At 35.3% G+C, this 27,925-nt stretch overlaps 1 protein-coding gene and 2 long non-coding RNA genes across 7 annotated transcripts in view; 1 reads left to right on the forward strand and 2 right to left on the reverse strand.

Annotated features, from left to right (window-relative positions):
* vn (membrane-bound neuregulin protein vein) overlaps positions 1–27,925 on the reverse strand; it is a 233,046-nt gene that overhangs the window by 123,195 nt on the left and 81,926 nt on the right. The gene's annotated exons all lie outside the window — the stretch shown is intronic.
* On the reverse strand, positions 26–24,212 carry LOC141448072 (uncharacterized). The gene is made up of 4 exons (XR_012454827.1): positions 23,756–24,212; positions 21,690–21,797; positions 9,598–9,710; positions 26–1,901 (listed from the first exon to the last, which is right to left on the reverse strand). It is a non-coding gene; the product is annotated as an uncharacterized lncRNA (long non-coding RNA).
* On the forward strand, positions 22,796–27,911 carry LOC141448075 (uncharacterized). Its single transcript, XR_012454831.1, has 2 exons — positions 22,796–23,084; positions 26,350–27,911. It is a non-coding gene; the product is annotated as an uncharacterized lncRNA (long non-coding RNA).

A 27,925-nucleotide genomic window follows, 5' to 3' on the forward strand; every position in this document is an offset into this window, starting at 1 on the left:
TGACAAATAACTTTTATTTGAACTTTACATCAAGATCGATGAATTCTCTCAAGAAATGACCCAATCGGAAGTATCTCTGTACAACAAATAAACTAATCGACAAATTGTTCATTTTCTAAAAAATGGCTTCAAGGCTTTTAATGTAAACTCCCTAAATATATTAAGTACTCATAGATTTTTAACTTTTACCTTTATCAATTTCCTAAAAAGACTCGTATAAAGGCAGTAAATGCGGTAAGGTTCACTTGTAAGATTATATTTCAGTTTAATGAACGATTTCTAACTGAATTAGATTCAAAAGAATAGATGTGAACTTCGAAACCCGTGAGAATTAAAAGTCGAGCATTCTGTGGCTATTATTCGATTATTTTATACATTTTTTAGATTACATTTAGAGTAATTCAGAGCCTTAATACCCGATAAGTTACTTGCACTCTTAACATAGCGTCACATGAACTAATTTATTATTTTTCAAATCAACAATTTAAAAAATGAAGAATTACTATTGATTTCACTACATAATTTCAAATTATTTTCTCGTATTAATTTTTTCTTTTACATTAGACATTTTCTAAATAAAAAAAAAATGCTACCTTTGGTTAATTTACAAAATTTTAATTGCGTTACTAACGGCAAAGATGTTAATTTTTGTGTTCAAGTGTTAAGGGTACTGTTGAAGGCTGGAAGTCATGTGAAGCCACAATCTTAGTGATTACTTTGAACGCAATACTGTCACAAACCAGTCAGAGATCCACTGACACAAACCTAACATAATGACTTCCTCATCTTAGTTTATAAGTGGCTGCCCCATCTTAGTTTATAACTGACTTACTCATCTTAGTTTATAAGTGGCTGGCCCATCTTGGTTTATAATTGACTTCCTTATCTTAGTTTATAAGTGGCTGCCCCATCTTAGTTTATAACTGACTTACTCATCTTAGTTTATAAGTGGCTGCCCCATCTTAGTTTATAACTGACTTACTCATCTTAGTTTATAAGTGGCTGCCCCATCTTAGTTTATAACTGACTTGCCTATCTTAGTTTATAAGTGGCTGCCCCATCTTGGTTTATAACTGACTTCCCTATCTTAGTTTATAAGTGGCTGCCCCAACTTAGTTTATGACTGACTGCCCCATCTTAGTTTATAACTGACTTGCCTATCTTAGTTTATAAGTGGCTGCCCCATCTTGGTTTATAACTGACAGCCCCATCTTAGTTTATAACTGACTTCCTTATCTTAGTTTATAATTGGCTGCCCCATCTTAGTTTATAACTGACTTCCCTATCTTAGTTTATAAGTGGCTGCCCCAACTTAGTTTATGACTGACTGCCCCATCTTATTAGTTTATAATATTATAATATATTTTCACTAACAATGTGTTTCAAATGTACAACGGATAGAGTCGAAATAAAGTAAGCTGTGATTTCAAGTATAATATTTGATCAATTTCGTTTAAATTAAATGTTTTACAAACTCTTATAGATTGATTTTTAACGGTATCAACGGTGTAAAAAACAAAACACCATAAGAACCTCCTGTATTCTAGTTTGGAGTTAAGATAAAATATTTGAAGTAAAGTTAAGTAGGAAGGTGTACGGGTGGAACAAATAGAGAGATACTCTTATTTATTGAGAGGCTGTGTGGCGATCTGGAGTGCCCATAACGTAAATCATGAGCACAGACACGACAACTTACCTACTAGCAGCAAGATCTAATTTGAATGCGTACTCCATATTTACATTATTTATGGCCGCCCGAACAAATCCAATGCTTACCGCCGCTCAAGAACTAGCGCCGTTTTATTTTTAATAACTCCCATTTAATTTTGTGTATTTTTGTCAGTCATAGATTACATCATCTTATTTTGTCTCCTTGTTGAATAAGAAAGATAAATGGCCTACTGAAATAATAAATAAAGAAAGAATTAGATTTAACTCATTAATTTATGATTTTATCCTTTATTAAAAATATAAAAGATCAGAAAACTAGTAATATATACATATATATATATTTTAACATAATATAAATGAGGCACAAATTCTTTTAGGCGTCGGTATTTTCATTTAAAAAGGTTTAATTTACGAGATGTCAAGCGAAGACAACTTGACGGAGTTTCATGTTTCGCTTATATAATCTCTTTTTATACATATTTGTTTATTATTCATTCTCGAAGTTATTTTTTGATCAATTTTTATAACCTTCAGTAAAATGCAAAGTTTGAAAATATTTCTGTAGAATTGACAACTGGAGTTTCAATTTTCTAAAATACACTTTTATAAATTATGAGGGTTTCTTCTTTAAATGGCTAAATTTTTAAAAAATTGAAATACTTTGAATATTTTTGATTCTGATCCTTAAATAGGGCAATTTTCAGAATGGGTCCTGAGAAAAAGATTTCCTTTAAAATACTTTATATTACGTACATTCTGCATTTCTAAAAAGTTATCATTTTTTTACGTTACCACTTCTTATATTTCGTTTTGATATAGGGGTAGTTGTAAAAAAAAAAATCGGGAAATGGAAATCAATGTTTCCCAAAAATTTGGGAAAATCAGAAATATGTTACCAATATTATTGCCACGTAGACTGTATATTATTAAGAAAATATTAAATGGCTTAACTCTCTGTCTCTATAGAAACGTGAACCCATTTGTTGTCTGCTTTATAAACATATTTCTCTAATTTCAAAAATTTGGTCTTAAGTTTAGATTAGATTCAGTGAGGTTCGCGAATCAGCCTATGCCACCAAGATATCCAGATGTGGTGGGTTCAAGATGGAGCACCCCTCTAGTACTGACAGTTTGTTTAGACCTGGGGTGTCAAAGTTTTCCTTTAACTTTGTGCTCTAAGAACTTACAAAAAAATCTGTCAAATCTATTCGAATCTACATATATCAATTAAATTTTGAAAAGTGTCGTCTTTCTTCTGCCTGGCATGTAAGCGACAAATAAAATTTTAACTTTTTCGAATTATGATTTTTGTATTGGTGTGTATACACAAACACACCTTCAAACATTTTGCAAAAACTCTTTTTTTCGGATTCAGGAGACCTCAAAACTGATGCGAAGGGCACTACTTATATTTTGAGCCTTGGCAACACTGAGTGTGGTCAGGTGCTATCTGACGTTTCCACTTGAAAGTTTGACATTTTTGACCATAACCTTCTTCAGAACGTTTTGTTATTTGTGCGCGATTTGTGTTGTTTACAGTCACTTGAAAATTGTGGCTCAGCGAAAAAATGGAATTAAAAAATGAGAATTTTCGTGCAATGATTTATTACGACTTTCGACGTGGATTATCAAGACAGGCGTGCATCGATCAACTTACTTCCACTTTTGGCGATAAAGTCCCATCCTTTGCCACTGTGAAACGCTGGTATAACGAATTCAATCGCGGTCGTCGTTCGCTCACTGACGAAAGTCGTGAAGGTCGTCCAAAATCAGTTGTTTTGTCAGATAACATTGATGCTGTGCAAAAACTAATAATGCAAGATCGTCATGTGACACACTGTGAGATTGAGGCAACTTTAGGCATTAGTTCAACCAGCATATATAAAATATTGCATGATCATTTAGCCGTGAAAAAGGTTTGTCTCGTTGGATCCCACATAATCTGACAAAATCTCAAAAAGATGCTTGTGTCGATTGGTGCAAACAAATGCTTAAGAAATACAATGGCGGTGCTTCAAAAGATGTGTATAAGATTGTAACAGGTTACGAATCATGGATATATGCGTATGAGCCGGAACTAAACAGCAGTCGACTGTATGGGTGTTTCAAGATGAACCAAATCCAACAAAAGTTGAAGCACTTCGAAACAAATGGTCGCCTGTTTTTTCGGAAAAACTGGTCATGTGGCAACAGTGCCTTTAGAGGAACGCAGAACGGTCAATTCTGGATGGTACACAACCATTTTTTGTTTGCTGGAAGTCTTCGATGAAATAAGAAAAACAAACAAGCGCCGTCGGATTATTCTTCATCAAGACAATGCCAGCTGTCACACATCTCGTCTAACAACCGACTATTTGAGCACTCACGCACAACGATTTTCGTCGGCAGAAGAAGCAGTTGATGCATTTAAGAACCATGTTTTGGAGGTGTCTCAAGCGGAATGGAAAAAATACTTTGACAAGTGGTTCGAACGCATGCAGAAGTGTATAGATCATAAAGGAAATTTTTTTGAAAAACAATAAAGTCATTTTCAATGACATTTTACTATTTTTTTATTATTTGGCTCAAAATATAAATAGTGCCTCTCGTTTTTCAGTGAAAAGTCTAAAACAATACTCTGCAGGTGAAGTGATATCTTACTGAACAGTAAAGTAGGGAGAGGGGGTCAGATGAAGGAGGAGAAATGGAGATTTGGTTCTTGAAAAGAGACAATCTAGCAGCTCTGTGAGGGACATAAACCCGGCTTCAGTGACTGGTGATGGCATCCACCTGAATAATACTGAAAGAAGATAAGCTGGACACGCTTATTTAACTAGAGTAGAGTGAAGGATTGGAGTAAGTTGGGCGGAAACACTCGGAATTATTAAAGTACCGGTTTGCTAATTAATGTTCCGCAACTGGCTACATAGTGATTTACACGAACATTTATTTATCTGACTTCCTCAATGAATTAAGAGGAATCTTCAATGTGTATGTTCAATTGTTGGCACTAACTGGAAAGCAAATGTTTCTCAATTCTTCTTAGAGGGAGAGGTTTAGCACAATGGTTATGGAATACTGGATTCCAACGTGGGGATCCCGGGTGAGAATCTAGCTGCTGGATCTTAAATTTTCTCTTCCTAGGAGCTCACTGTCCGCTGGTGGAATAGTGTTGCATTGTACAGTTTGTAAACCATACAATAGGTTTTATACCTATATATCTATAGATGCCACGGTAGCCGAGCAGTTAGAGGCGATGCTAACAAAGCTAAGATATATTATGGTACTGGGTTCGATTCCTGGTCTAGGCCTTGAATTTAATTCAATGATTAATAGGAGAAATGTATAATAAAGTATGCTTGATAGAGGCCTTCTTCCAGGACACCTAATTTGGTAGTTGGACGTAAAGCTCGCCTGAAAAAATAGGTGTAGTGATAGGGCAACACTGTATTCAGGGAGATTCTTTCTTTTTTTTCTTTTTCTTTGCGCGCGCTTATTTGTTTGAGGTAGGCTAAGTGAGGTTTACTCGCCATACAAATATTAAAAGTTAAGTTTTTCTTGTGTTGAAGTGAGTTTTTCTTGAAGAATTGACTATAAAAACCGATTTTTCTTTCTCTAGGTAAGATTTTCACTTATCTGTTCTTAAAACTGGTAAACATTGTATTGTTTTAACAAAATAAAAATCAAAGGTATTGGCTTTTAAGAAAGGGGGTCGGCCGGCTGCCAATGAGCGGTGGTTCTACAAGGGTCAACGTTTAGAGAATGTCAATCAATATATCTAGGCGTGACATTAACCTCGCGCCTCTCACTCTCACCTCACTTTAATGATAAGATTTCCTCTGCTAAAGAAGGTGTCAATAAAGTTTGGTCGAGCTTTATTTCACCGGAAATACAGGGCCGGAAGTACAGAGCGTTTTCTCCTATATAGAACTCTAACTGATGTGAAGGTACACTTTGGGGCTTATTTCGGTAAAGATATTGCCACTAATCTGAAATTAGGGGACTTAAGGTGGCTATTTAAGCTAAAGGGAGAGTTGTTGAAGCTAAATAGCGTGCCATGGTTGGATTGTGAGGAGGACAAGAGCCTTTGTGCATTATGTACAGGGCAGTGATTAATTATTTTAGCTATGCTGGGAGACGGAAAAAATTCCTTGGACAGTGGGGCGAGTTTTGATGTAAGTAGAACAGGCGAGAATACTGGTAATAATTACCAGGTTGTGATTACAGAACGGTTTGATATTAAGAACCCTTCCGAATGGCCTCGGTAGATTCGACGCTTCGAAAGATTCAGGATGGCTTCAGATTTTATTTCAAAAAGCGAGGTAAATATGTTGCTGTATTGTTTGGGAGATGATGGAGAGGACTTACTGGATTCGTTCGGACTTTCACAAAGCGATAAACAAAGTTAAGAGACAGTAAAAAACAAGTTCGAGACGTACCTTAGTTGTAAGAGAAATGTAGTGTATGAAAAAGTCAAATTTTTTAAAAGAAGGCAGGCTACGGGCGAGCCCATAGACTCTTTTATTAATGACCTTCATAAGTTAGTGGAAACTTGTAGCTTTGGGCCTCTTAAGGAGGAATTAATAAGAGACATAATTGCGATAGGTGTGAATGATGGCAGATTGTCGTAAAGCCTACAATTAGATGAGGGCTTAACATTAAGTAAAGCTATTGTTCGAGCTAGACAAGCAGAGAGTATACAACAGCAGCAAGGAACAATCAGGTACTCCGCAAAAATCGGAACAATATTTGTCACTTGCAATATAAGAAAGAAAATAGTCGAGTGAGGACCAGGCACCATCTAATTAGGTATTAATTTTTCAATTTTCCAGTTCTCAGACAGAATATATAAATTTTCAAAATCGAGTTTTCGTAAAATAAGAAGAAAATATAAATTTAATAGCATCTTAGTCGTGCAATTCTTCAGTTTACAAAATGGTTCCAACGATTATCTTTGAAAATTATTTTAGGAAGGGTTGCCAAAGTTCTTCACTTACACTTAGGGATAACCCTTCAATTCAATTTTCTGAACGCAAAATTTTAGTTGTTAGTCATACAGGTGGTTGTGGCACAAGTTACAAACCCTAGTATTCTCAACTAACTTCGCCTCATTTTAAACCAAGAACCAAGATAAATAGCCAGCCTTCAACTGGTAGAGGCCAGGAACGCTCAAATTTTTGGCAGTTTTTTAATAGTTATAAAGAACAGTTCAAGTTATGTACTAGCAGAAGCATTAGACGGGTGTGCGAGGTTCCATGAAGGCAGACATCTTCCAGCTAGTATATTCCTCGCACAATGAGAGATCATTATTCCTCAATTATTATTCATAGTGTGCCCCGCATTTCTAGCGTTCCTTAGTAATTATATATAGATATATAACACGCCTTGATTAGATAATATGGGTTACACGTCACTTAAAAATAAAGCGAGGTCAACTTTACATACGTATGTGAATCATAATATAAGTATTCCTCGAGAGATATTTACTTATTTATTAATTTCCATTTTGCATTTGGCTGCATTATTTTAATATATAGTAAATAGTTTCTATTTTGAAAAAGCAAACAAAAACTAATTTATATCGCATCAGTAATATTAGTGATCACCACTCTCAATTTTACCGGACAAGTGTTACAAATCCAACCATAACTGGAAACAGTAGGACCTCAAGTTTCCAGAATAGCTAACATTTTAATTATTTACATAATTTTGATTAATAACTACATTCACATCACCAACTAGTGGGTTTCCTTAACCTCAATTCAGTCAACAAACTTCAAACTATTTATTAAATTACGCAAGCGAAATGAATAGATTGTTTCATTGTTAAACCCTCAGAAGTGGAGGAATGCTTCATATTTTTTTAAATTAAAAACCGTTTATAGTTTTCAGATAAAAAAATAAAATAAAAATAAAACACTACAAATTGCTGATAACGTATAGAGTCCTAGAACTGACCCATTATGCCATACGAACAGCTTCGGGCCAGAAGAGGATTTGGAAATCTGGGTCAAATATAAAATTAAGGCAATAAACACTGATGTACATGTAAATTTGGTTAGAAGTTAGAAATTGGGAATATATAGTCGAGGCAAATTTGAATTGGTGGTAGGGTGAAGATCAGGATATCAAAAGTCCGCCCAAAGCATAGAAGAGAAGATACGATGGTGTTAGCATGTCAGCAACTCTCTTCCCTCCTTCAACTGGATTCGATGGCCAAAGCCTTGGTTCCCTACTACCTCCCAGTGGAAGCCGTAAAGGACTTAGCAAGAGAAGAGCAGGTTCCATCCCAGCAGAGAGGTGTTAGTTGAAGAGACGGCACTGATGACAAAGTTGTCAATGCGCCGGAAAAAACTAGATAAACTGAGCTGAGCTAGCAAAATTTTTCTAGTGAGAGATAGCAGCAATAATTACGTCTGAATTGGCCAATAAGACGGAGCAGTTAATTAAATCATTAGAGCTAATTCCCTCGGTGATTGATAGAGACGGCATGACTAGCCAATAGGAGCTTGTAGAGACGAAGCGAGGTAATCTATCTGGGCTCCTGAATAGTTACTCCTGATACTTACTAGTATCAGAAAAAACTGACGAATATTATGGACTAGTAAAACCCGCTCACAGCATGCTCAATCATTTTAAATCTAAACTAAAACTTGTTGAGAATTAGACCGAATTACTGCTGTATTAAACACTAATGAGACCCATTAATTCTGTCGTTGGCTTTGAATATTGGAAATTACAGTGAAATGTATAGACAAAAACTAAGTGTATAAGTGAAGAATTTTAGGAGCTAGAACAATAGGAGAATTTAGCACTATAGAGAGTTGTACAACCTTTGCAAGGAAGTGTCCATTGAGACTACCCATCGGGAGACATCGAGTGGGCTGGCCGAAAAGTAGTTGGTTGGATTCGATGGTCAGTGATGCCTGGTGATGCGTGAGTTTAAACTCGGTGGAAGAAGACGCTCGTTAGCCTCCGAGGGTGATCATTCTGGTTTGGAGGCCACGATCAAACTGGCCTGTTACGCCGGATTTTCAAGTTCATTTAGGTGGCATTACGGCCCACAGCTTCCATTTCAAGAGGCTGTTTGGGCATTCTGTAAGAATTAGAGGCCAAAACTATCCCCGCGAAATTGCGGAGACTTGAATCCTTTTGCAAACTATTATGTTTCAGACCAAGAAAGCACGAATGTTGTCATGAATTTGGATGGAAAACTAGGAACAGTTCTTAATTAGTTTCTAGCTGAAGTCATTTTTACAAGACATTTACTCTAAAGATAATGCGTCTAATCGGGTGAGGTTCGCCTTGTTACACAGCAGCAGACCACTATGAAGATTTAGCAGAATAATCTATGCATGTTTCGACTGGAATAAGAGGGAACCTCATTACAGTTAATGAGTCTATCTGAAGGTCCTGCTCTGACGTGGATCTTTATTGACGCAATATGATATGGACCGAGGTCAAAAGCACGAAACAGGAATTGATATAGCAAAAATTAAACTGAAGTTAATCAATCAACATTTTATTGCTTTCAAGAAAAATATCTTACAGCTCTAGGTTTGAGTCAATTTACAATATATATATAAACAAACAAATGGTTCTTTCACTCAAATAGAGCCAATCGCATGATTGATTCCCTCGCTACGCTATTGCAGGCAATGTCTGACTCGTGTGAAAGCTGAACTTCCCTCACTTGTCCATTATGTTACTTTAAAAGTCGCCAGGACAGGGAAAATATTAAATCCGCTAATATTTTCCTCTTTATTTTTTCAACATCGGCGTTTTATAAACACAATAACAATCAGATTGTGTAAACAATTATTATAAAAATTCTTTAAATATAAAAGTGACTATTTAAAAGAAATAAATAAATAAAGTTGCAAAATAAATCGCTGACCAATTGTTTGTGTTGTAACAGAAAGTAAGATTCTATCCAATAATAATTACCTTGATAAATAAGTAGAATATCTGGGGCACGATCTGTTGTGGCTAGAGGTTTATGTAAGAAATTCCATACAGCTCTGCGCCAGATCGTGAACAATCTCATGTTACTCATATTTCTGCAATTAATCATTTAGAGAAATATTTCATTAAGTTATTAAATAATTATCTTTTTTATAGTTTAGCAATATTACAAATGTTAAAATTTATCAATGAAGAATTAATTAAGAAGTTTGTTTTTTTGTTTATAACAAAAGTAAATTGCATTGTCTTTGTTTGATCTGAAGTGAAAGTACATACATTAAAAAACCTCTCTGGCTGAGACTTTTATAAATATGATCTGTTCATATAAAATTGAATGCGATAATTGGTTTTTAACATCCAAGTGTAATAATTTTTCCCTTCAATTTTTCTTGATGGGCATCAGCACGTGTCGTGGATGTCACAATCTTTCTCCGAATGCTGGAAAAATAAAAGTTATCGAAATTTTTAAGAAACCTCATTCGGCTCTTATGTGATCATTATCAGACCTAGGTGCTGGCACTTTTTATAAAAGTTTCCTTGTTTAATGGGCTTTCAAACGGTATACCATTTTCCAGGATTCCTTTTATCTTCGTATGAGAAATTACGTTTGTTTTACAAGAAAACGTGTTCACGAGCACTCAAGAGTGTTAGTTATCAAGCTGTTTAATTCATTGAAAACCCTTTTAGATGGACCAATAGTCAATTTTAAAGTAGGCTGTCTTTAAATAAGGAAGTCAAAGGTTACAAATTGCACTAAAAAAAAAAAAAAATCTGAACTCTGAAATATTTGAGAAAATGTTAGGAAATATTTTAAACAAGTACCTACTACTTTTATAAAAAAAAATTCATATAGTTTGTATTTACTCCAAATTACAATTTCACACACAACTACCCTGTTGAAAAAGAAAAAAATATGAATAAGCCTTAACAACCCTTAGAACCCACTAACAGGTAATCTTTATAATCTGAATTAGGTATTAACCAATACAACTAGGTGCCTTACAAATAAACTTCCCTTATCTGTTAGGCTTGGTTTCAAAATTTTCTATTGTACCATAACACTGTTGAGTGCTCGTGAACACGTTTTCTGGTAAAACAAACGTAATTTCTCATACGAAGATAAAAAGAATCCTGGAAAATGATATACCGTTTGAAAGCCCATTAAACAAGGAAACTTTTATAAAAAGTGCCAGCACCTAGGTCTCATAATTATCACGTAAGAGCCTAATGAGTTTTCTTAAAAATTTCGATTACTTTTATTTTTCCAGGATTCGGAGAGAAATTGAGGCTGTTTGGAGAATGACTTATGCTTTGAAATGGTGTCAATTTTTAGAAAATTTATCTGTCTTTCTAACCGTGTCATCAGAATCGAATTCGGAACTGAAAAAAGGTAATGATTTTAGAAAAAAACTTTAAAGTGACGTCACTCAAGAATAGTGGAAAATATGAAGTTGGCCAATACGTCATTGAACTCCACTTTAGATGTACTTCACACAGTAGGCCTATGGACAATACTTACTGGTTCACCCTGTATAAATTGAAGAGTAATTCATAGTTTTAAGGTCTATTCAGCTAAAACATCCAAGCTACGCTGCTGAAAATAATGGATATGATAATTTGCTGTCAGAAATTGATTTAATCCCAAAACTATGTTTGCATTCACAAGATGTTCCTCTAACAAATGCATCAGTAACTGAGTTTTTGGTGCTAATTTAACACTGCCAAATCCATATAGACTTCACGTAACTCTTAATAATTAAGTTTGATAATCTAAAAATTTATTATAAAGCGGAGCCTAATTTCCCTTAGATATGTGAGAAAATATTTTCAAAATAGATAGAGTGGAGAGGAGAAAAGAGAACAGAGGGAGTCCTGAGGACGACCTAGACCGAATTCCTATCGAGTTCCCATGGTGGCGGCTAGTCATTAGTTGAGGTGTTTGAGTCTCCAACACTGGCACAGCTAACTGGGCTAGACAGAAAGAGCAGCATTGTATTGAAATCAGACAAACATGTATGGGTTGGTACCCTGCTCTGTCGTCATAAATCGTGGCCAGGTTATATTAATCCGGTGCGCGTACAGAAGGTAGTATAAAGATGTATGATGGGTGTACCCCTCAAGACATTCTTGTTTGCAGTTAAAGCTCTAGCGGCCCACTGTCAGGCACGTACAAACTTCTAATAGCATATCTCACTCCTTGCTTTCTTCCTCTGTATTACACATATATATTTAATGCATATTATTTGTAAAAATGTATCTATAAATTACAACATGATATATTTAACATTTTTTTTTATAGAAAAATTACATATCCGACGGTGTAAAGGTAAAAGATTGCAACCCTCAAAATGGTAAAATTAGGGATACTACATTAATATTTAATTTAATTTTATTTTTTTGCGATCGATGCTTAGTTTGCCTGGGTAAAACATTATAACCACAAAACGGGAAATATTTATCACCTTCACATTTGTTTTTTCGAATAGAAGTTAAGTAATTCAAATCTCATTTGGTAAGGCTTGGATAGGCTTCTTGCAATGTTAACCAGTATTCAATGAGACTTTTTAAAAATTAAAATCCAACTGCGTTTTTTTTTGTCCGCACAATGTTCGCAAGTTCAACCGTTCATTCAAATCAATAACATTGATTTATTTAGAATCACAAACAAAAGTAATGCGGATTATTGGGCCAATTATTCTGTTATCAAAAATAAGAAAAAAGATTTTGTAATGTTTTAGGTTTTTGCAAATATTGTACGGCTGCAGTTCCTGACCAAAGTTATTCATAATTATAGATTATTTAAATTTTAAATAAAAAAATTAACTTCAATAATTATGAAGTAATAATCATCTTACAGTCCCCTCAATTAATGCTATGTAAAGCGTAGAGACTCCCAAAAGGGGAGTCGTACATGAAGTTCGTACATGAACTTCAAAATCGAATAACACCTTATTTATGAAAATCGGTTAACGCGTTCAGACGCTACGTTGTTTACAAAAACAAGGTAACAGGTAACAACAAGAACAAGTACAATTTTTGAAATCGTGCCGACTTTGCTCATTTTTGGCAACATTTTTCTGAAAATTTATTTGATCTGCGTTGATATAATAAAGTTATAGAGGAGGTTATAACTTTTAATACAAAAAAAAACTTTTATAGAAAAAGAGAAAAAAATGGTCCGATTTGGGTGTTTTTCAACGTTACGCTTTTTCGTGCAATTACTGATAATAAACCCTTGTACCACTGTCCTACTAGACAGTTTTAATCAATTATAATTTTCGCCTTTGACGAATGCAAAGCAAGTTTTGCGGCAGCGTCCATTCTAGGCCATCCAGATATAAGGGCAGAGCTGTCATTACTATCCGACGCCTTCAGTAATAGTATGTTATGGGAGCAGTATTGCAGCAAAAAGAGACAGATCATTGGGTACCTCTCGGTTTTTAATCTAAAGCTCTCTCAGAGTCCCAGCGTAATTATTCAGTTTATGACAAGGAACTCTTGGCAATTTATTCCGTAGTAGGCCATTTTAGGCCTGCGCTAGAAGGACGGCAGTTTTCCGTACGGACCACAAGCCCATAGTGTATGCTATGATCCAGAAGGCAAGTACTGCTTCACTAATAAGAGTTAGGTGGTTAAATTTCATTAGTCAATCTACCACCGATCTGAGGTACATGGAAGGTGAAGAGAACTTGGTAGCGGACGCACTTTCACGCGTCGAAGAAATTTCATTGTCAGGTGACCTAGAAGATCTGGGTAGAAGCGCAAAAACAAGAACCTGAAATCGAGACATTAAAGAAACATGAGAACCTCCGATTCCAGTATATTCATCTCCCTGGTACTAAGGAACCAGTGCTCTGTGAGATGTCAACGAGCCATGCCCGTTTATATTTGCCTCCGAAGTTTCGCAAGCCAGCATTCGACGCTAAGCGTTCCCTCAGTCATCCAGGAGTGCGCGTTTCAAGAAAATTAATGGCACAAAGGTATTTTTGGCCGAACCAAAACAACGATGTGGCAACGTGGGCCAGAGCGTGTATACCTTGCCAGCGGGCAAAAGTCACACAATCACACCCTTGGGTCAGTTCAGTGAAGCACTACAAACTACAGAGTCTCTTATGAACCAGCTACGCCGATATTCACAAGAATATCCTAGAGTAAGGTACGAAGACTAGCTAATGTCCAACCTTATGACAATGAAAGTCAGAAGTTCATAAAAAAACAACCGTGTACAATTTGTGAGTCACTGGGCTACCAAGGACGTTTTCACCGGATTATTGTAGAAATAAGGGAAAGACTGCTAATGGAAAACCACTAAATTTCACTGCGATAACTGATGTAGATGTCGATACTCAAAATGAGAAAAAAAACGGAGATTCACACCACTTATTCGATTAAATGTTACAATTAACAATAACAAAGTTACGGGAATTTATGACAGTGGTTCCAATGTGACATTAATAAATTCAAAAATTGTAGAAGACATAAAACATAAGATGTTACAAAATGAACAAACATTTAAGACAATTAGTGGTGTGCAAAAAAGTTGTACGATAAAATTGCCTATGCAAATCCACAAAATAAGAGAAGAAATAGAAGCTCATGTAATAAAAAATTATGCTTTTTCGTATGATGTATTATTGGGATTAGATTCAGAAATTTCATTTACTTCAAGATGACAAGCTGAATATACTCGTACTTCAAAGGGTTAAAGAAAATAATATAGAAATAGTAGATTATGAACAACGTAAACTTACAGAAGAATATGAACAAGGTGGATATTTAGAGAAATTGCAGCATCTAGATCATCACAAGAAAACAAAACTTATGAGCGTGATAAGTGAAAACAGAGAAATATTTGCTAAACATAAATAAAGTAAGTTGGAAAAGTAGAAAATCATGAAGCTCATATCAAACTTTTAGAAAATAAATATATTTCAAAAAAACCTTATAGATGTTCGATCCCAGATAGGCAGGAAATAGAAAGCCAAATAACCAAGTTACTTAAGGCAGGCTTGATTGAAGAATCTGAATCTAATTTTGCAGCGCCAGTAACTTTAGCTAACAAGAAAGAAGATGGGAGACGTTCGCGGTTATGCATTGATTTCCGAGATCTAAACAAAATTTTAGTACCAGAATCTCAACCGTTCCCAATAATTGAAGATATTATTGTAAAAACATGAAACTGTAAATGGTACTCAGTGTTTCGATATTAGTTCTGCTTTTTGATCTATACCAATAACACCAAATGATCGACACAAAACGGCTTTTGTTTCTCAAACTGGTCATTATCAGTGGAAAATTTCACCAGCGATTTTTCAGGGTGTTCTGGCAAACACAATTCGACGTCATGGTCTTCAAGAGTTTTGCACGAATTTTATTGTTCACATATTGGTATTCTCTAAGATTTTTGATGAACATATAAGTCATATTAAAAAAATATTGCTGGCGATTAAATTGGAAGGATTTCGGTTGAAACTATCTAAATGTAATTTTGCTCAGTCTTCGGTAAAGTATTTAGGACATATAATTGGATGTAATTCTGTCAGTCCTCATCAGGATAACATAAGATCAATTAAAGATTTTCCTAGACCACGGAACAAAAAAACATTCGCCAGTACTTAGGTAAAATAAATTTCCACCCCAAGTACATTCCAGATTACACTAGACTACTGGAACCTCTTCACAACCTCCTAAGGAAAAACGTAGAGTTTCAATGGACATCTGAATGTAATACTACGTTTGTACAAATAAAAGAATTGTTATGCCAAAGCCCAATTCTATCAATTTTTGATCCGGAAAGAGAGACATTTCTTTTTACAGATGCTAGCACTCTTGGAATTGGAGCAGTTTTGAAACAAATTCAAGATAATGGTGAGTTACATCCAGTAGTATATTTTTCGAAAAAAGTGTCTCCAGCACAGGCAAAGAAAAAGTCAATTTATCTTGAGTGTCTAGCAATAAAAGAGGCAATACGATATTGGCAACACTGGTTAATAGGGCACAAGTTCCAAGTTGTGTCAGATCACAAACCATTGGAAAACATAAAAGTTAAAACTAGAACTGATGAAGAGCTTGGAGACTTGGTGTATTACTTATCTCAATATGATTTCACCATACGTTATGCTCCAGGAACGACAAACCAAGAAGCAGATGCTCTTTCCCGTAATCCGGTTTTGGAACATTTCGAAAATAATTTCAAATTGTTAACTTCGTCTCGATTGAGGAAATGAAACTTGACCAAAATAACAATAAAAATGAACTCAATACTGATAGGAACACCCATAAAAAAGGTGATCTCCTCTATAAAAATCTACGAGGCAGAGAATGTATTTTTGTGTCGCAAGACTTTGGGTTAAAATTAATTGAGAACGTACACACATATTATGGTCACATTGGGGTAAGTCATATAGCAGCAAAAATACGTCCGTTCTATTAATTCTGAAGCATGGACAAGCATATAAATGAATATTGTGATCACTGTGATATTTGTAAGAAAAATGAATCTAGACGATGTCGAGAGATTGGATTATTGTCCCAATTAGGTCCACCAAAGGAACCTTATGAAATAATGTCACTAGATATATCTAAAGTTATAGATCGATAGCTATAGACCACTTGGATACCCGATCAAAATAAAAAGGTTCCGCTTCTTGCAATTTTCAGTTTTGGAGATATTTGTTCACACAAATAACTATTCTACAAAAAATTTATTTTGAAAAGATAACGATCAAAATCGCTAATATACTAAAGAAAACAATTGTACTTTTGTGGTGGATTAGAACTTATTATTTTTACTCCAATGTTATATATTTTGAAGGAAAAAATGTATAAAACTGTAGTGGTGAGATTAGATATGTATTTAGTTGGCAGTTTGGAGGTTGGGAAACATTTGGAAGGTTATATTGGGAAGATAGTAGTTATGTTATGCCATGATGTTCAATAAAGATTAGTTGTACTTAACCAGTTGTTTTCTATTGTGATTTGCATAAAAAATCAAAAACAAAAAATCTGATGCAAAATGTTATACGTACCTTTTACACAATAAATTGTATAAATTAAGCAAAATAATTAAAAAACAAGTTATCAGAATTCTAATGACAAGAACATAAATAAATTCTAATATATTAGTTTACGAACAATAAAACTTTTGATCAATAAGCCACTGATTAAACGTTTAATTAAAATTAATCAATCTAGTTGTTTTTATTCAAGAAAATCAACAATTTATAAGGATATTTTCCATAAAAGTACTTGTTTAATAAAACACTTTAAATGTCAGGTAATACTATATATATGTATGTATAAACAAAAATCCGCCATTATTAAAGAAAAGTAAGTTTAGTGCAATGGAATGTTACTTAGCGGGCTGTACTAGTTGCAAACATTACCAAATCCGTCACGTAACCTATAAAGTGAGAAATGCAAATGACCTGAGCTCCTGCAAAACTATGCAAGGCTTTTATATTTTTAATATGGCAAAAATTTTATTTGATCTAACTTAGAGGAATCAGAGAGTTTGCCTAGTAGAAAATTTAGCAATTACTATACCAAAACAACTGTTCCAAATTTTGCACATACTAATTGCGAAGATCACTTGTTTTAAAAATAAATTGGCCCCTGACTTATTAATTTAGTTGAAAATAAACATAGAGCCTTTACAAAGGAATGGCAATAGAATATTATCTAGTAAAACTGTTTTCTGCCAGATTTAACAACGCTTATTGGTCAGCGTTACTTTCTAGCAAAAAGTTCCTAAGCATTCGTATTTAATATAATCTGGTAATGAGGTAACAGCTTACGACACCGTAAGATGAGGATGCACTGTATATAATTACAATTCTAAAGCAAGTCCTTAAGTTTTGAAATGTCTATGGAGAAAGAATGAGCCGATAGTGCAGACAATCTTTAAAAAGCTATAGGAGGACCTTAATTGATTGGGAAATAGATGACGAGGTTATAGAAGCAAGATGATGATTGGGGAGACAGCGTCTTTTAGGATCAGCTATGCATCGGTCTGGCAGCATTTTGTCGAGATTTGTTGTCTACTTTGCGAATGAAAAAGATTACCTAAAATACAAGTTAAAGTATAGCGGATTTTAGAGAATCAGTTTATAATCTTGTTGAATTAAGGATAAGTAACAAAATGCTTATCTTATATCGACTTCGGGAAGTAAATGCCAATTTAGAATCGCAAGGACTGGATGAATTATCAAATGAAAAAGTGTTCGGTTAATTAATATTTAATTAGTAAAAAATTAGGAACGAAATCAAGCACAGCGTGGGAGTTATAAGAATAGAGGTGGAATGATAAGAGATTTAGAAATGCAAGCTGAAGTAGTTTAGCAATTTGCTACGTCAGTGGAGTTAGATTTTGCATGCACAGATCACTTCTACTCATACAAGAACACAACTGTCCGAAAGACTAGCAACAGAAATTGCCAAATATGCAATGAAAATCACACCTTCTCTTCTTGTAAGGCTTTTGAAGCACTGCCTGTTAAACAGCGCCATTTAAGGGCGTGGCAACTAAATCCGTGCTTGAATTGTTTACAACAAGTCTGTTCAAAGCTAGTCTTTCCACGTGCAAAAGGTGCTATAAAAGGTATCATACTCTACTTCATCTCGAAACTCAGACAATAAATTTAGTTAGTAAGCAAGCCTTAGCCTGATACCGTGGTGGCACAATCGACGAGCAACCAAGAGACAATACTGGCTACAGCTATGACAGATATCGATTCTCGAGGAGAATTTCATACACGACAGCGGAAGTCGGTCAAGCTTTAGGAGACAATCTCTAGCTACAGTTTTAGGCCTAAACTAAACTCAAACTCCTACGTCTATTTGTGGGATCAATAGAAAACCAGTCTCTGTGATGTACAGAGAACTACAACCATTAAATCCAAGGTTGCTAACTTCGAAGAGGAGTTAGAATTTCTATTAATTCACTAAATTACCAATGACCTACCTGTAAGATCTCTTCAAATGGTTAGGGATCAAATCATCAAAATCCATCACTAGCAGATGACAAATACTTTCAATCTAGAAGTGTTGATGTGCTTCCGAGCCGATATATTTTACAACATTTTATTGGAAGGGCAGATAAGGAGTGAAAGCAGCATGCCTGTGCTGCAGATCACCGTCTTTGGATGCATAGTGATTGGAAGAACTACAATTAATGGCATTTTCCATCGTAAGACTTCTAATCTGTTGACTGAAGTAATCACTGATGATCTAGATAAACTCATTACATCCTTTTGGAGGATTGAGGATGTAAAAACAGAAGTCCAATCAAAGTGCGAACACAACGATTGTGAACAGCTTGAAATCTCCAACACTAAACGCAATGAAAAGGGGCAATATGTGGTGCCTTTACCATTTTCCCAAGATTCTACTCAAACATTGGGTTCGTCTCGAAATCAAGCTGTTAAACGATTCCTAATGCTGGAGCGAAGGCTGAATAACAGTCAAACGTTAGTCCAGTTGGTCCAGCGTATGAAGACTTCCTAAACGAATATTTAGAAAATGACGAAATGGAATTAGTATCGTAAATCTGAAACCGAACACAATTATTATCTTAACAACTAAAAAATCGACAAACGCGTCTTCGAATAGTTTTTGACCCGTCGGCCAAAACTTCTTCAAAGAATGCACTCAACGATATCCTAATGATGGGCCCCACTATTCAGCGAAATCTATTATCAATTTTTTTATCATTCATAATTAATACTTGCGTTTTTACGGCAGACATCAAACAAATGTACCGAAGAGTGTTAATTTATGATAACGAGACTTCCAAAGAATTCTCTGGATCCTACTCAAACAATACAAACGTTTTGTCTCAAGCCAAGTCACTTATGGAACAGCCTCTGCTCGAATTTTGGCTATTAGGACATTGTTCAAGCTTGCTGATGTCGAAGGAAGATCAACCTCTTCGTGGTACTAACCACGGTTATATCTTTACAGCTTATGCTCTAAATCGAAAGTAGCACCATTGAAAACGATGTTATTACTAAGACTTCAGCTTTGCGGAGTAATGCTCTTGTCACAGTTCCTCCAAAAAAGTCAACGCCTTGGATCAAGAAATTATTAGAGGTATTACCCAGTGGATAGACTCCACGATAGTTCTGCATTGGCTGAATGCACCATCTAATACTTGGCTGACGTTCGTGGCTAATAGAATATCTCAAATTCAGGACGTTACGTCAGGATGCATCTGGAGACGAGGAAAAACGTAAATTATTTAACTCAAAACTAGCCGCAAACGATCCATTAAACTTAGCAGATAGATATTCTTCATAGAACAAATTATTAAGAATCGAGACTCTGTGCCTAAGATATATTGCTAACTGCAAGGATCCACAAAACAAACGAATCAGATTCCTTCAAACAACTGACAGGCAGAACTATCGTATGTTGGATAAGATACATTCAGGCCAAGTCATTTGAATCAGATATCCAGAAACTAAAGAATAAATTGGAGGTTTCCAATCATCTTAAATCACTGTGCCCTTTTATTGATGCCAGTGGACTACTTTGAGTTGGTGGACGGTTAAAACATGCAAATCTTGACCCAGATCATAAATATCCATCGTTACTTCCTAAGGATCACCACATCACTCGTTTCTATATTAAGAGTATCCACATTAAGACTCTTCATGGAGACCCACAGCTACTCTTGGCAACAGTTAGAACCAAATATTGGCCATTAAACGGCAGGATCCTCGTTCGTTCAGTGGTAAGGAATGGTTTGCCATGGCCGGAAGGCTGCACCTAAACCTTTGCAACACCTCATGGGCGACCTTATCGCGTCCAACCAGCGCACGCATTTCTACATTGTGGTATCGATTATTGTGGACCAATTTATTTCAGAAGAGTGCTGCAACGACGATCGTAACCAGCCATGGCGTATGTTGCTACATTCATATGTATGGTCATAAAGGCCATTCATATTGAATTGGTCATTGATCTAACCACTAAAAATTTCTTAAACGCGTTTCAATGGGTGAAAACCCGTTAAATATATTCAGACAATGCTACCAACTTTGTTGGAGCTAGAAATGAATTAGAAAATTTAAAGAAACTAATGGAAACAGAAGACCAGGCACTGCGCTTCTACAGCGATCATATGGTCATTTATTCCTCCTAGGCCTCCTCATTTTGGAGGGCTTATGGGAGGCAGGCGTTAAAACAGTGAAAGGTCATCTTAAACATGTTATAGGCAAACAAGTTTTACCATTTAATGAATTAGAGACAGTCCTGGTATTAATCGAAAGTAGTGTTAACTCGCGACTGCTAACTAGTTTGTCAAGTGGACCCGAATGGCCTGAATCCCTTAACCCCGGCTAATTTGATAGGGCCTTGACTTCCTTACCCATTCCTAGCCAAGCTGACCTAAATTTAAACCGCATGAGCCGTTGACAGCTGATACAAGGATCAGTCCTTTTGTAAGAGTTGGTCCAATGAATATTTATCTAGTTTGCAGTAGAGCACAAAATAGTCTAAGGACTTTCCTCCTCCTGACACAGGCACACACGGTCTTAACCAAAAGAAGAGAATATGGCTCCTCTACATTGGGAGCTGGGACGTATTGTCGACCTTCATCTAGAATCGCAGCAGTAGGAACCAACAGAGGTACCACTAGGCGATGAGGGACGAAGCTTTGTCCACTTGTGAGTACTTGAAGGTTTCCCCTTCAACGGGAGCGGGATGTTTGAGCGCAGAGTGGCAGCACTGGCGTTCACCCCCACTTTTTGAAGAGGCAAGCGGGAGCTGGAGGGAGGGAGTTTGTGTGTTGGACAGAGCTCTGTAAGTAACGTTTCCGTTTTGGTGGTAAACGTTTCCTTTTTCTCTTTAAACAACTTGACACATTGTTATTTAAACGGAATCTTACCAAATTAAACTATTCCCTTATTATGTGTTAAACGGAACTATTGAACTATTATTATGTTCAGTGCTTAAACAAATTATTATTTAAACGAACTCTTTCTCCTTTCTTTTAGGGTAAAGTATGCTAGTTTATAAACAGCAAATTTTATTCTTTGTTTTTTAAAGATGTGTAACTATCCTACAATTGATACCATTGTGTCCATGCAATTTTCAACCAACAATTACATTACTGCGAAATTGACACAACCCTGGTAAGAAACATATTTCTCAGTTAGTACAGTTTGCTGTAGTGACCAAATCTGTAACAATAAGAGCAGCAATAATAACATTGAACGCGTAGCAATAAAATAAAATGATTTTAGAGATTTTGTAGCACAATCATAAATACAAAATATTATAAGTACGAAGTGGGTTCTTACGCGTTAAAAAAAAGAAATAGAAAAAAAGTAAGTCATAAAAAGGGCGGGCTGGATAATTCCCACATTAGGTATTCCACGGCAATGACAAGTAATCTTCAATTTATAAACATCTAGAAGCGGGTTCTCTAGGCGGCCAATAATTAAGCAGCTTCCAATAATGAAATCAATTTACTAAACTACACACACTGGCCAGACAACCGACCGCATTCCAAAGACCTTCCTTTTAATTATACATATTATCATATATTTAATACCAAGAGCACTACATCAGGCTTGATTTGGGAGTCAGGGGCTCGCGTTTCACTCCAGCTTCTACAGCTCAATCTTTCGCCGCTGGTCGCTCTTCACAGACACAAACACACTTCACAGCCACACCAGCGTTCACTTGGCCCAGCAATTTTTTTTAAATTTATAACTGTTATTAGCGTTCAGCAGCAAAGGGGTAGATCGTTAAGGGGAAAATAAAATAGTTTTAACTAAGCGATATTCATACGTTAAGAATGAGGAATGGCAGAGCCGTCCAGGTTCAACTAGGTAAGTGTGCTGGTCTTCCCATTTTGGTATCGCGGAAGTGGGGAGCCTAGGTCTTCAGGATTTCAAGAAATTCCTTCCTTATCCAGTAGATGTTGAAACATACATACGCTCTTTTTCTTCTTATTCTCCTTGAAAGGTGGTAAGTGTGTAGGCAGTTAGAAACGGAATAAGGATAAACCAAGAAGTAGCTTTTATTTATACGAGCCGCAAAGAGGATAAACTGGAATAATTACTAGTAAATAAAAGTAGTGGGGGGTCATTAACCTTGGCCGTCTGTAAGTACGTATGTCTGTATAATGTGTAGGAGAATGTGTGCACTAAGCTAAGACAGCAGTGGCCGCCCCAGGACGGTAGTATAACTGTACCCTCGGCCGGGACTGTGGCGCACCGCGGCCAAGTTTGTTGGCGCGCGAGCTGAGGTGGGGCGAACGAATGTCGCGTGGGAAGCCGCGGCCGCTTGTTCTCACGGTAAATCAAAAGGAGTGTGACTCAACATAGATATCGTCTGCGGGCCTCTCCAGCAACACTAAAACATAAAGCAGACGTCTACACACTAATACCAACAGCCAACTATGGGGCCCCACCCACTGCAGTCCTCCATCGACGTCGTCATACAGCTGGCCCAATAACAAGGTCAGTGTGTTTGTGTCTGTGTATATTATTATATTAAATGTTTAGGTCTCTCCCCGACCGAGCTGAAGAGAGGTATCCACTCTCCTCCATCCCATCTCAAGAATATATATATGTATTTCTTTTAAGAGAGCTTGTATACGTCGTTGGTGGCCACTGAAGCTGCAATTAACAACACTGAAAGATACGCCGACTGCGCACCTAGTTAGTCTTCAACCTTATCATTTCCTTCAAACTCATATCTATGATAGTGTTTAAAGTGAACTGCAAATCATGTATAGCCTATCGCGCATCACAAGAAATCTTTGCTGAACATTCAATATATGTAAAATATTTGTCAATTATATTTTTTAAAAAAATGTTAATTTTCTAAGTAATGTCTAACGTCATGGAAACTATACCGCCAATAATCTTCAACGTCTCGTAAAGATAATTAAAAATCCTTAAATGGATGAACGTGTTTGTAGGGGAAAAAGAGACTCTAAAGAAGAATAAATAGTAGAATAGTCCACACTCATACAAATATAGATGTGCGCACAATATATTATATAGAAGTGTGTGTGTTTTAATTTACAGCTCATTGGTCCATCTTCTAACTAACCACTAATCACTGATAACACACCGTTTATCTTTTAGCACATATAATTATTTCTCTGTACTTAAATTCCACTTACATCTCACTGAACTACAAAATAGCTTTCTAGTCGTTTTCAGTTTCGCCTTGATGTTATTTTAATTGTTATTTATTTTTTGTAAACTGAAGTTTTCCAAGCTTGAGGTTTTCCTCGCCAAAATGCTCACAAGTTATGTAACTTTAAAACAATAGTAAATAGCTATAAAATATATAACACTAATTACGTAAAATCATTTAATGTTCACAAAATAAATAAATAAAGAATCAAAATGGACACATGATAAAAATATTGAAATATGATGAAAATAAAAGCAATGTTATTACAATATTACTAAATGGTTATTTACATTGATTCCACTATTTTCATAAAGACTTGAGGTAAGAACTTAAGTTAGCAAGAGCTTTAGCACTGAAGGATTCACAAGTGGGACACTCAATACTGTTCCCAATGTATTGCTTTAACAATTAATTTCAACCCAAAGTACAATTGAGCTAACAATGGGAATCTGTTTGGGTCGATGTGTGGAAATGGTAAGGGAATGAAGGATTAGAAATGACTTTTCACCATTTCACTGAGCGGGCTGGACTAGTTAACAATAATTATAGAAAGAAAAGAATTATTTGGAGCGGTAGAAGAGATGAGAAATGGCAAAGTAAACATGCTGCCTTCTTCTAGAATGTCTTTAGGTAGATAGTATGCAGGTTTATCGTGTACAGTTTTTATTTAAGCAAGTTAAAAGAACTTATAAACAGAGGTGTAAAATAGTAAATGGGATGTTCTGTAGAGACTCTAGTTAAACAGTGTCAGTTTTAGATTAAAGAAAAAAATCGATGAGTTTGTCAGATGTTCAATCCTTGATAATTTGCTATCTCCAGCAAAAGTGCAATTGCGAGAACTGCAACTGAGAAAATTACATCTTTTGACTTCTTGGCTAGGAGAACTCCTCGTTAGTTTTTGATAAAAGGTGAAGGATCGCAGTGCTGGAAAAGAGGAGAGGAAATTACTTGTCCTTCCTCAGGTAAGTTTTCTCCTTTTCCAAGTCTCCTTTGAAGAGAATTATACATGTAAAATCTCCTTCTGACCGTGATATATGGGTTAGTTGAACACATACCATCATACTTTAAGACATAATATGCAAAAGGAAAGTGTCAAGACAGAAAACTCGTCACTTTCTGTTGGAATTAGGTCAACCCGTGCTGCAACTTCATCTCTCTATTTACTGCATTTAAAAAGAAAGAAAAGAAATACCACATTTAGTTCAGCCATTCGCTTCCATCTCCCGTTATTGTTCTGCAAAGGAAAAAAAAAAACTCCCCAACAACTTAATGTGTAAGAAAGAAGTGAAAGTGAAAGAAAGGCAAGGAGGATATCTCGAAGAACAATGAAGGCAGAATTACGAAGATTGGTTATTCTATTTGTCTTCAATGATGACATCATGATTGCACTGTTTATTTTTTTGTTAAAATTAAAATAGACAAGAATTTTTCATGGACAGGTTAGTGAAAGTTTTGTTAAATTAGATAATGTCTTACATAAAGTTATCATTGATTAACAAGATATTTCATTAAATTTATTTTTTATTTTGGGTTTCCTGTGAACATATATAGATCAACACAGCAATGATATAATACAATGTATTTGCAAAAATGGGTAGCTAAATTTGTAATTTTCTTTATTCATTGTTTGTTATAATTTTCTCCTATTTTTTAAATAATTAAAGAGTAAAAAAAACGGAATTGTTAATAATTGATATTTATGTGTTAACTTTTAATTTTTAATGGGTGCTACCCTTTACTGAACAAATATTTTGTAATTTAAAATGGCCAACATAAGGGCCATTAACATCTAATCAATTCTAAACAATATTAATGAGAATTTAATGTAGTAAAATTACTTAAATGATAACAATTTTTATAATATTTCAATTGAATACACACAAGCTTTTTCGAATGTTTCTAAATGGCTGAAATTACGAGCTGAAGTATGAATGTAATATTGGGTACTTGCTGATTGTGAATTTTTTGTCGTTTATTCAACCCTTATAATTAACATTTTAAACTGTTAAGTTTTCGTTAAGGAGATCCATATCTTAGATTGAAGTGCTTGATATCTTGAATCTTGATATCTTACTACACAAAGTACAAAACAGAATTGAAATACCCTCTTTATTATTCCCTCTCTACAAAGCTATCGTCCATCCTACGCTTACCTCATAAAAGCTTTGCTGAGAGCTTTACCTCCAGGACATCACAATTCCACAGTTTCGCTACCAACTTGCTTAAAAAATTACACTTCAAAAACAGACTTCTTAAATTTCTGACCAATATTAACTCGTCTCTGTCAGACCACAGCCACTTATCACATATCACAACATTTACAAATGTTAATGACCAACTAATTCTTTTTATTACAAATTATTTTTTAATCATCTTTGATCTCATACAATCACAGTTGAATGTAGAGCCGGTTTCATTTATTTATGGAGCATGTATTGTTTTAATATTTATACTTCTTTACTTTAAATATTACAGAATTAAATAATTGTACTTGATAAAAATTTATCTTTCAATCAAAATAGTATGACACAAATTAATATTACCTAAATACCAATTAGAATAAATTTTATTTTACAGGTACCAAAGAATAAAGGTTTTTATAAAGAAGAATTACTAAAACACTCACATAAAAACACACAGAAGTTTGTTTAGAGAAGAATCACTACTGAGATGCGGATGTATTGAGTGTAGGTTAAGAAGTCACGACTTGAACCACCTTCAGTGATGTCTTGAAAACAACTTGCTTACTAACAAGCCACTCTTAACTATTCATTACCGACTGTGAACTACTGTCGGCCGTAATTAGCATCACGATTCGGCACGTGCCATACTCTATATAGTTATTACCTTATTAATATTGATTATCAATGTTTAGTTTTTGATTCTGGGCTGATTTTTGCGTGTGTATTGTGTAACCACTGTAACTTATAAACGTAAAATCGAAGTAAGTTTTTATTTGATATTTAGCTTGATTACCAACAGAAGAGACCGCTATTATAACGTTAGGTCATATTAAGGCCGTTATCGGTTTAAAAAAAATCGCTTTTTTGAATATATTTTTCTTCTTTCTTTTAAATACTTTCTCGAAAAATAGCTCCTACAATTTTCTTTAAAGTGGTTGTGCGGAAATACTCTGTAACTTTCATATGAAACTATTTTCCAGGAAGATGCGATTATAAGGGCACTTCTACGAAAGAAGGAGGTCCCTTGCAGAAAGTATTTATAAGTCAGTTGGTGAAGAAGGATATCACCTCTCTAAGCAGGGGAGTTAACGTTTTACAAAATAATTATCCCGATCTACCGGAGTCCTTCTTCCTAGGGGATACTCCACAGATAATGTATGGACGCCAGAGGCAGGACCCCTCACAAAGGAGACCTCAGTACAGTGGACTGTTGCCAGAGTGTGTGCTCATTCAAATCTCTCTGCACTCTGATCCCTGAGATTTCTCAACTGAGCTTTGGAATGATGGATGTTGAAAGAGGATGTACTCTTAAAACCCTCTCAGATCCTGAGATTTTCTTAGATATCTTGGATTGGAGGATGTTTTTATAGGGTTTCGCCTCTACAAAATGGTAGAGTTATTTTTTTCAAAAATTGTTACTTTCCATTATTTTTAATTTTAATTTGTCCCTTTTTCTTCCTTCCTTGACGTATTGCTAAAATCATCCCTTCGCCCTGGAAAATACGATCTGATGATTTAGACTTTATCTAATCAGACATAATCGGCAGAAAGTGTAGCTCTTTTGTTAATTTAGGTATAAAACCAGATTTTTCTCCAACCACACTCAAACGTTTGGAACAAATGGTTCATATTCCTACTTTATGGTTCAGGCTTTGAAATTAGAGATCGTTTTAGATATCCGTCACTTATCATAGCAGGAAGTTATTAATTGAAGTAATTAAACTGATTGGTCAAAGTACAACAAAATTTTTAATACAATCTTATTAAAGAGTGAATGGTTCTCCAATGTATCTCCAAGCGGATGATTGGGTTTTGTGAATCGCTTTTAAAGGAACCTTTCTGGTACGATTCTCGTCCAATAGTATTAAAAATACGTAAGATAATGAAATTCCTTTCTGCATCTTTTATTTAAAGTGCTCTATTTAAAAGGACACTTTTGCAGGGAAGTCTTTTGATGGCTAGCTTAGCAT

Source organism: Rhodnius prolixus, unplaced genomic scaffold (genome assembly GCF_049639745.1).
Source record: "Rhodnius prolixus isolate KJV_2025 unplaced genomic scaffold, Rpr scaffold_1, whole genome shotgun sequence".
NCBI classification, from domain to species: Eukaryota; Metazoa; Arthropoda; class Insecta; order Hemiptera; family Reduviidae; genus Rhodnius; species Rhodnius prolixus.